The following is a 10,280-nucleotide window of genomic DNA, read 5'->3' on the forward strand; positions in this document are numbered from 1 at the left end:
TTTTATTTTTTGAGATGATGTCTATGTCTATATCAATATCAATATAAAAACAAATGAGCTGTGTATGATCCATCTAATGAAGACCATCTAAAAATGATTGTCCAATGAATCAAAACATGAGTTGCACTCGCCAATTATTCGCATTAAAAACCTTCCTTTCATTTTACACCCGCATTAAAAAAATTCTTTTTTTACGCCTGAAAGATCGGTATGGTCAACTAGAAGGGGGGGGGGTGAATAGGCGACTAACTTTACTTTTTCTTTTCAATTTTATGGGATACAAGCATCAATACATGGATTCACTAAAACGTCTAAATGATGAACACCCCTTGTATGATGCAATAGCCGAAGCACGAACACAAGCAATAGATAATCAATTGAAACTTGCTTGATAGCCGAAGCACACGATAAACAATTAAGCTTTGCGAGTAACTAAAGGGGCAAGAATGATACCACACGGGGAGACGAAGATTTCACCGGAGTTACACTTATTGGGTCGGTGTACGTTTCCGTTTCAAGGAGTGCTCTACCACAAAGGTAGAGGCGCCACAAAGGCTCACTCTATTCTCCAACTCACCACACCACAAAGGTGGGATGAGCTCTCACAACACCACAAAGGTGAGGTGAGTGCCACTAGTGGCTTCCTTGAGGGCGAACGCCGAACCCTTACAAACAAGGAGAAGGGCACAACTCCACAACTTAACTGGAGGCTCCTTCCCGAATCCTCAAGCACCTCCTCACAAGATTGGAGGCCTTGAAAAGACACCTTTCGGCTAGGAATCCCAAAATCCCAGGAATAACAAAATCCACAAAGGAAACAAGGGGAATCAACTTTTCAATTTGGTGAAACCCTAGATCAAGATCTTCTCCTCCAATCCTCAAAGAATCAAGAGTGGGGAAGCACTAGGGAGGGAGATCTAGGAATTTGAAGCTCTTGTATTTAGGGGAGAGAGGAATAGCTTAGTGAAGAAGAAGTCCCGAGGTAGGGGACGACTCCTATTTAAAGGGCGCCTCAAAAACTGACCGTTAAGTGTATTTCGCGCAGCCGGGTGGTAGAGAGGTAGCAGAGAGGTACTACCGCCAGCGGTAGTACCGCTCCGGTACCGCCCCACTACCGCTAGAAGACAGTAGCGTTTAGGTGCAGTTCCGGTACTGATGCGGAACTACCGGCCTGGATAGAGCTGCACTGCCGCCCTGGAGACATTTAGGCACAAAACCCTTAGGCTAAGATTATGAGGTGGTCTCTCTCCCACTTAGGAAACGGCTTTATGTGGGTGCAAATATAGCAGATTTGTGTACGTGAAGTTGATTCACACAAACCTTTCCCATGTGGACTCCCTCTTAATAGTACGGATTTCCTACGACTCAATATAAATAAAAAGCCGTCCTTCTACGCTTCTTTCCGTTTTTAGGGCAACGAACCGTCTTGTGCCATTTGATCTCACATCTGAAACACTCGAGCACACGGTTAGTCCACGAGTCATGTTGTCATTAACACCAAAACACTTAAGGATCGAAATGCCCTTTGAATCTCCCCCTTTTTGGTGTTTGATGACAACACAACGATTTGCAATAAGATATAACAATAAAGCTTAAAGCAAAGGGATATAAAATATAGACGGGCTCTCCCTAGATATATGCACCATTTAAATTTGCTTTTGGAATGCAAAGTGCACATACTCGGATCAATGCTCCTCCTAGATTTTATAAACCAACAACTCAATTGCAGAGGATTAAGGATATTTCAATGAGAGCTTCACATAGATATGTAACGGATCATTCATACAAGATATAGATCATACTTCCAAGAGGCATATCAAAAGTGGATGAACCCTACATGGACTGATCCAACAATATATATAGAGCAATGCTTTCATGAAGCATAATGGGTTAGATACATCCAACAATTAAAATCATACCTTTTGCAATGAGATCATGCCATGGAGCAATTCTAGAAGGGGGAAAAATGGACAACATCTCCACACAAGATTAGTAAGACATGATATAGGCATGGAGCAAATATGCATAAAAGAATAGATCATAAAAGCATAGCAAGTCATATGTACAGAGTAAAGCAAAATAACACCAAATGACTTAAGCTATTAAGACTCATGCATATAGAGGTTAACCATGTCCCACAAACAATCCCACCAAGGGCATACCTTTTCCAAATAGATCATGTGATGGAGCAAATTCTACAAAGGCAAAACTAAAAGCGTCTCCACACATGATTAACAAGACATGATATAGATATAAAGCACATATGAGATATAGCCAGTCATAAAAGTCACAAAGCATATCACAAAGTGAACATTAAGCACATGACAAGCTATTACATCTCAAGCATATAAAGAACATGTCTTAAACAAAATGTATCAAAGCATAAGGACCTAAAAAGGTCACCATTAGTTCAAAGCAATGACACAAATGGCATAAATAAAAGTATTGATCAAACTACACACAAATAAAGTTCACAAGCACCATCAAATGAAATGTATAAAGAACCAAACTTGTGACTTAAAAACCCTTGCAAATCCCCGCAAGTCTAGCAATCTAAACCTCACAACACTTCCCTAATCTCTCCTAGACTTCTCTAAACCTCTCCTCCTTTGGCATCAAGACACCAAAAAGGGAAGAATGTCCCAGCAAAGAGATCAGTCGGAGGCTACGAGGGCTTCTTCTTCTTCTTCTTCTTCTTCTTCTTCTTCTTCTTCTTCTTCTTCTTCTTCTTCTTCTTCTTCTTCTTCTTCTTCTTTGTCTTGGGGGTCATCTTCTTCATATTGGGTTGGAGGTTGAGGTGGAAAACTTCATCTTCATCTCAAACTCCATGAATTGATTTCTGTTCTTCAAGGGTGTAAAAATTGATTAGCAACACCCATATTGATTGCTCTCAACATCTTCTTTTGATTGAAATGGATGACCTTTGCATTCTTGTTGAAAACAAAACACTTTCTTCATCTTCCTTTCTATCTTGCCAAACAAACTCTCATTCTTGCTTGGGGCTCTATGTGGCATCTTAAGAACAATATCATCACAATGACCGAAGTCACCTTCAAAACTAAACATTGACTCAGCATGCTTCTTTATTTCTAAAGATCTCTCTTTTCTTGGTCACTTTCTTTCCATAGCTTTGCTTGAGCTAGCACCTGTGAAAGATCTATAGATACGAGGGAATAGATAAGCACACAAACTCCCGGAAACAAAGCTACTCCATGACTATATTCTACCAATAAACATGGCACATTGCTCACAAAAACACCTAGGGCATCAACCCTAGAGAAAATGAGAAAATTACCCGTCTTCATGATAGAGGAGATGAAGGGAAACGGTTCCCGTGGATTAGATGTTTGAGAGGACCGGATAACTGATGGATCCAAACATTAGCTTGGGGAGTTTGCCAAAGAAGGGAGTGGAGGAACTATATGGTTGGGGGCACGGATGGAGAAGCAAGAAAACTCCCACTCGACCAGCCCCAGCCCATTCACTCTTTAGAAATCCACTGTCGGTGGTTGTACCGCCCTGTGAAGGGTGGTTGTACCATCGTCTGGTAGTACCGCCCTGGGAGGAGCGGTAGTACCGCGCTGGAATGGCGGAACTTCCAAGTTTCAAAACAAGGAACTTGTGCTTTGAGAATAGATGGTTTCAAGGTAAGATTAAAGGCATAGGATAAGATGCTCACAAAGGATATAATATGGCAATACACACTCAAATTGCAAGATGCAAATTTAAAACCAATTATGAGTGTTTTTCCATAGATAATCATATAGTGTCATACTTGACTAGAAATGCAATGAATTCCAAATAAGAACCAACTCTTCACATGAGGAGGTGGTGGCCTTAGCCTCCATGTTTGAGCAAATATGATCTTGACACCTCGAAGATAAAATCTTGGGCTCAAGAACCAAAACTCACAATTAAGCACAAAGTAAATAAAACAATTTATGCACAGTAGAAGTAGCATTTGCCCATGAATAGAGCTATGCTCCGCCTACATTCATGCCTACACCAAAACAAGATAAATGTCAACCGTGAGTAGGTGTGCAAGTTCATCATACCACATTACTTGAATCTTATGATATTTAGCACACACACCTCAAATTCACATAATCTTGCTTTGTCAAGTAGCTTCATGAAAATATGCGCTAGTTGCTTGCCCGTGGCTACAAATGAGAGCTCAATATGTATCACCACATTCCACGTGCACTCAAATGAAATGATGAGGAATCTCAATATGCTTCGTCTTGCTATGTTGCATGGGGTTGTGGACAATCTTGATAGCACTCCCATTGTCACACAAAAGAGGCGCACTTTTCACAAGTGATTCTAAAGTCTAATAAGGTTTGCCTCATCCATCACAATTGTGCACAACAACTTGCGGCTGCGACGTACTCGGCTTCGGAGGTAGATAGAGACACACAATTTTGTTTCTTAGAAGACAACACACCAAAGACCTACCAATAAATTGGCAAGCCCCGGATGTGGACTTCATATCCATTTTGTCTCCCGCTCAATCCAAATCCGAATATCCAATAAAATTGAACTTGAACCTTTAGGATACCATAATCCAAAGTTTGAGGTATGAACCAAGTATCAAAAGATTCTTTTGACCGCCACTAATTAAGTGACAATATCTTGGTGCGGATTGACATCTTGCACAAACACCCACACTCAACATAATATCCGATCTAGATGCACAAAGGTAGATTAAAGATCCAATCATAAAACAATATACCTTTTGATCCACATATTACCATTGGGATCGAGAACAAGAGAACTTGATTTTGGCATTGGAGTCCTTGCACACTAGGCATCATCCATCTTGAATCTCTTGAGCATGTCTTGGGTATATTTAGCTTGATTAATGAAAATCCGTCCTCTCAATTGTTTGATTTTGAATCCAAGGAAGAACTGCAATTCACCCATCATAGACATCTCAAACTTATCGGTCATTGGGTTAGAAAATCATCACTCAAAGCATTGTTAGAATAACCAAATATATATAATGTCATCAACATATAGTTGGCGTATAAGCAAATCATCACCAAATCTCTTAGTACAAATAGTAGGATCATTTAGCCCAATTATACCACGCATGTGGAGCTTTCATAAGTCAATAGAGCGCCTTATCAAGTTTATAGATGTGGTTAGGAAATTTAGGATTCTCAAATACCGGTGGTTCTTTGACATACCCCCAAATCATTTAGTGGACCATAGAGAAATGCACTTTTAATGTGATGCATATGCAAAGTAATATTATGATGTGATGCATTTGCAAGCAAGATATGAATAGATTCAAGGCGAGCAACGGGAGTGAAAGTTTCACGTAGTCAATACCCTCGACTTGGGAGAAACCTTGAGCCACCAATCTTGCCTTGTTCCTTGTCACTTGCCCAAGAACATCTTGCTTGTTCTTAAATATCCATTTGGTCCATATGACATTCTTGCAATTAATCCTTTGGCTTTTCAACCAACGACCACACTAGTTGCGCTCGAAGTTGTTCAATTCTTCATCCATGGCATTAAGCCAATCCGGATCTTCGAGTGCTTCATGTACCTTTTGAGGCATAACACAATAGACGAAAGTATGATGTTCACAAAAGTTAGCTAATTGTATATGAGTTGTTACCCCTTTCCTCACGCTTCCTAGGACCTTGTCCAAAGTGTGTTCTTGTTGTTGAAGACGTGAGGCGATCCCCATAGCACGACGATCAAGAGCTTCTTGAGATGTATCTTGGTGTTCAATGGAAGCTTGATCATCTTGAGGATCTTGATCTTGGGCATCATTTGGTGATGAATCACCAACATCTTGAGTTTGATCTTGCCCTTGATCAACTTGGTCATCAACATGAGGGACTTGTTCTTGGTTTGCTTGTGGATCTTGTGTAGGCGAGGGCTCCACTTGAGTAGAGCATTGTTCTTCTCCTTCTTCCACACGGGGTTCCTCAATGAGCATGATTTGAGCTATGCCCATTCTTTGTATGGCTTGGGGAGGAATTTCAACATCTACATCAACAAGATCAACTTGCCTCACATGAGAGCCATTATTCTCATCAAACTCCATGCTACAAGATTCTTCAACAAATCCAATGGATTTGCTGTTGTCTCTATAAGCATGGGGGTAAGAAGCATAACCAACAAATATGCCTCATAAGTTTAAGTCCACACATAGCTAAACGAACACCTTTCTTGAAAATGAAACACTTACAACCAAATACCCGAAAATACTTGAGGTTGGCCTTGTGTCTCACTAGAATTTCATAAGGAGTCTTGTTCAAGATCTTGTGGAGATAGAAATGATTGGTTGTGTGGCATGCGGTGTTAATTGATTTGGCCAAAAAGTTGTATGGAGACTTAAACTCCTCCAACAATGTCCTTGCCGCATCCATACGAGTCATATTCTTTCTCTCCACTACACCATTTTGTTGAGGGGTAAATGCAGCGGAATATTGACGTTTGATACCCCCATCACTCAAAAATTCATCCAAGGTATAGTTCTTGAACTCGGTGCCGTTGTCGCTTCTAATAGCCAAAATATTTGTATCATATTGACATTGGGCTTCATTGGAAAATTCGATGACGGCTTGTTGGGTCTCGCTATTGAACTTGAAGAAATATACCCATGTGTACCTATAATAGTCATCAACAATAACCAAACAATATTTCTTACCGCCAAGACTATCATTAGTTGGAGGACCGAAGAGATCCAAGTGAAGGAGCTCCAAGGGCCTCTTGGAAGTGACAATACATTCTTGTGGGGAAGCCTCTCTTCTCATGTAATTTACCTTCAATGCAAGCACTACAACCACAATTTTTGGCAAAATTCACATTGGTTAGTTCAAGCACATGTTCCCCCTTTAGAAGACTTTGAAAAGATCTCATATTGGCATGGGTTAAATGACAATGCCAAAGCCATCCCATATCAAATTTAGCCATTGAACATGTTTCGGTTTTATAGGGTTTCTTAGAGAAATTTACCACATGAAAACCATTTTCCACATATCCAACATAGGTTACTTTAAGAGTCTTACTCCATAAAAAGATCACATGGTGTAAACCAAATAAAGATAAAAATATGATAAGTGCTGATTGACAAATGGAAAGTAAATTGAATGAAAGAGTCACAACAAAGAATGACATTCTCAATGGAAGAATCCAAAGAGATTATCACCTTGCATAGACTCAATACCTTTTAATTTGAAGAGTCCCCAAATATAACTTGGTTGTAGCTAGATGTATAAGGTTTAAGCTCAACAACCAAATCCTTGCATGCTCCCGGTCATATGATTTATAGCACCGCTACTAATTATCCATGACGCACCACCGGAAGCAAACACCTACAAGATCAAGTCTTGGTCTTGGGAACCCATTTTTCAACGGATCCCCTTTTGTTAGCAACAAGGGTCTTAGGAACCCAAATAGACCATTCAACATATTCATAAGGAGAACCAACAAATTTGGCATAAACATGCCCATCATTAGCATGACAAAGAACATATGAGGGATTAAAATTCCTGACACTATTATCATAAGTGGCCTTGCCACTCTTCTTGTTCTTAACCTTCTCCTTAGCCAACTCCCCTTCTTTCACAAAAGAAACGTTAGTTTGGGGAGTAGGCTTGGTCTTCTTCTTGTTGTTGTTGCATTTGGACTTAGGCACATACCCAAGCCCTTCCTTTCCAATAGATTCCTTTTGATTGCTCAAAAGGTCATTTAGGTTATTCTCCCCTTGGATGCGAGTGGCTAGACCCTTTTCAATTTGGGTTTTCAACCTAATGTTCTCCTCCACAAGATATACATGCTCACAACAAGGGTTAGTTGAAGCAACATTAACACTAGGAGGACTATTAGAACCCATTTCTTCCACAAGAGAACATTGAAGATGATCACGAGACTCTTTGAGTGTCTTAAGCTTATTCTTCAAGGATTTGTGGTCCTTTTCAAGTTGCTCAAAGTCCCCTAGGAGGCTAGCATGGCCATCCTCAATATTTGCAATATAGCCAAATATTCATCCGCAAGCGACATAGCATGTTTATAAGAACCTTTAACTTTAGAAAGTTCTAAAGTAAGAGATTCCTCAATAGCTTCCCTATTTGCTTGCTCTTCTTCCAAAGCTTGAGTAAGCTCCGCGATCTCATTCGCGGCTTCACGTTCAAAACCGTCCTTCTCAATGATGATCTCTTCTTTCTCCTCAAAAAGACCATTGGCTTCACCTAATTGTCCCAAGAGGGCTTCAAAAAACCTCTTGGTCTTTCCCTTTATGCTAGCCAAGAACTTATCAAAACCATTTGCCTCAACATTGGCCACATCTTGTTTTTCCACACAATTCATCAAAGATATACTAAGTTGCATGATTGTTTTATTGGAAAGAGTTACGATGTTACCACGGGCCATGAGGCACTTGTTGGTGAAGCTCTTGTTTTCATTGGGGGAGACAAATAGGGACATTGAAGGTGAGGAGGAGGTGGAAATGGCAATGTGTGAGATCGAGATAGGCAATCAGAGGGGGGGTGAATGATTGCGCGGAAGCAAATTAAAACTTTTCCCGAAAGTTCAAACCCTAAATCACCTTTCTGTCCGTGATAGTAAAACAGCCGTAACTTTTGATTGGATGAACCAAAAAATACGTATGAGTATGGAAAAGAAAGGTATTAAAATTATCTAACCAACGCAACAAAAATCAGCTCAATCGGACTTACCAATCAAAAGATATGATCAAAATAGTAACCGCTGACAGAAAGTTACGAGGATTAATCTAAAACCAATTTCGAGGAATAACAAGAAAGATAAATTAATTGCAATCTTCTCTTGATCTCGTGATAAACCTGCAGCAAAGTATTATAAACTTGTGATGAACCTGCACCAAAGTATTAGAAAGATCTAGCACGAAGATTTCATGAAGATCCGAGAAGAACAGAGATGACACCGCCAACGAATCTCTTTATTGCAACGATGTCGATCGATTACAAAAGATGCAACCATGCATCCAAGAACTCTCCAAGAATTGATCTAGATCCAAAGCTTTGAGTTCCCTCACGTCCTTGCTAAAACCCTAGCTAGGATGCCCTCTATTTATAAGGGAAAATTCGCAACACTAAACCGAATCCGAATCCAACACGGACTCCTCTGTCCCGGTCAGTATTTTGCCCGTGGGGCCCGCATACGACCTCGGATTGAGATGACTCCAAAATCAAAGTTGTTCGTCTCGACGACGCTCACAACTTTCATGTGGATCACTTTTCCATCCGACGCCATCTTAATGACGCTACTGTTTAATCTTTAAACAGCTCTCATCGAGCCACGGCTGGACCTACATATCTTCACCTCGATGTCACTTCATGCCATCAACTCTTCTTGTGATGTCTTCAAAACTCGACCATCACGTATCGAATATCTGCAATACCGTACATCTCCGGTATAAACAACATACGGCAAACCGGTGCCCTCCCGGATCATCGTAACCTTCACTTCCATTGTTCCTTCGCACGAACGTCCCGCATGACCTTGATCCTCGACCTCAGCTTCCCAAGCTTCGTCTCTCGATCCCGTCATCGACCACGTTCTTCTAGCTCCGGCAACACCTGAAAGCGAACACACAAATAACCAGTACGAGCACAAGTCCACGACTTGACTCAGGGTAAGTTTCACACAACTCACGCCATGTTTTCACATAAGAAACTAATGGATCAGCACACCACTAGCAAAGCACTAAGTCCAAACAAGATACATGTCATCACTTAAATATCCATATTATCCAAAGTATCCACATCAATGTTTCATCTAAAACACTTGCCAATGTTACACATCACATATGATTTCACACAATGAGGGACACTCCCACTACCTCATCATCTCCCGACAAGTATTCTTCTTGAGCCACCGACACACTTCGTGGCTTTAAGCTTGTAATACACTTTGAATTACTTGGCTTGAAGTTCTTCTTGTTGTCCCAAGATGTTCTTGAAGTTAGAGCCATATGTTCATTATAAGCATATTGTATTGTTTTGGGACAACTCTCCTCTTCCTCTCTCTCTCTTCATCTTCTTCTTGATGTGACACCTTGCCTTCAAAGCAAGGTTTGTGACAAGATAATTCCAAGCTTCTTTGACAGTGGTGCACGAATGGATATGAGAAAGATTCTCCACTTGAAGAGACTTTTCAATAATATGCAATGCACTTGCATTTAGTAGAAAATCAATAAACTCTATCGAAGTTAAGTTTCCTTGATCTTGTGGCTTGTACCCATCCTCAATGATTCTCCATAATTCAATTGAAGTTCTACA

This window comes from Brachypodium distachyon, chromosome 2 (assembly GCF_000005505.3).
Source record: "Brachypodium distachyon strain Bd21 chromosome 2, Brachypodium_distachyon_v3.0, whole genome shotgun sequence".
Classification (NCBI taxonomy): domain Eukaryota; kingdom Viridiplantae; phylum Streptophyta; class Magnoliopsida; order Poales; family Poaceae; genus Brachypodium; species Brachypodium distachyon.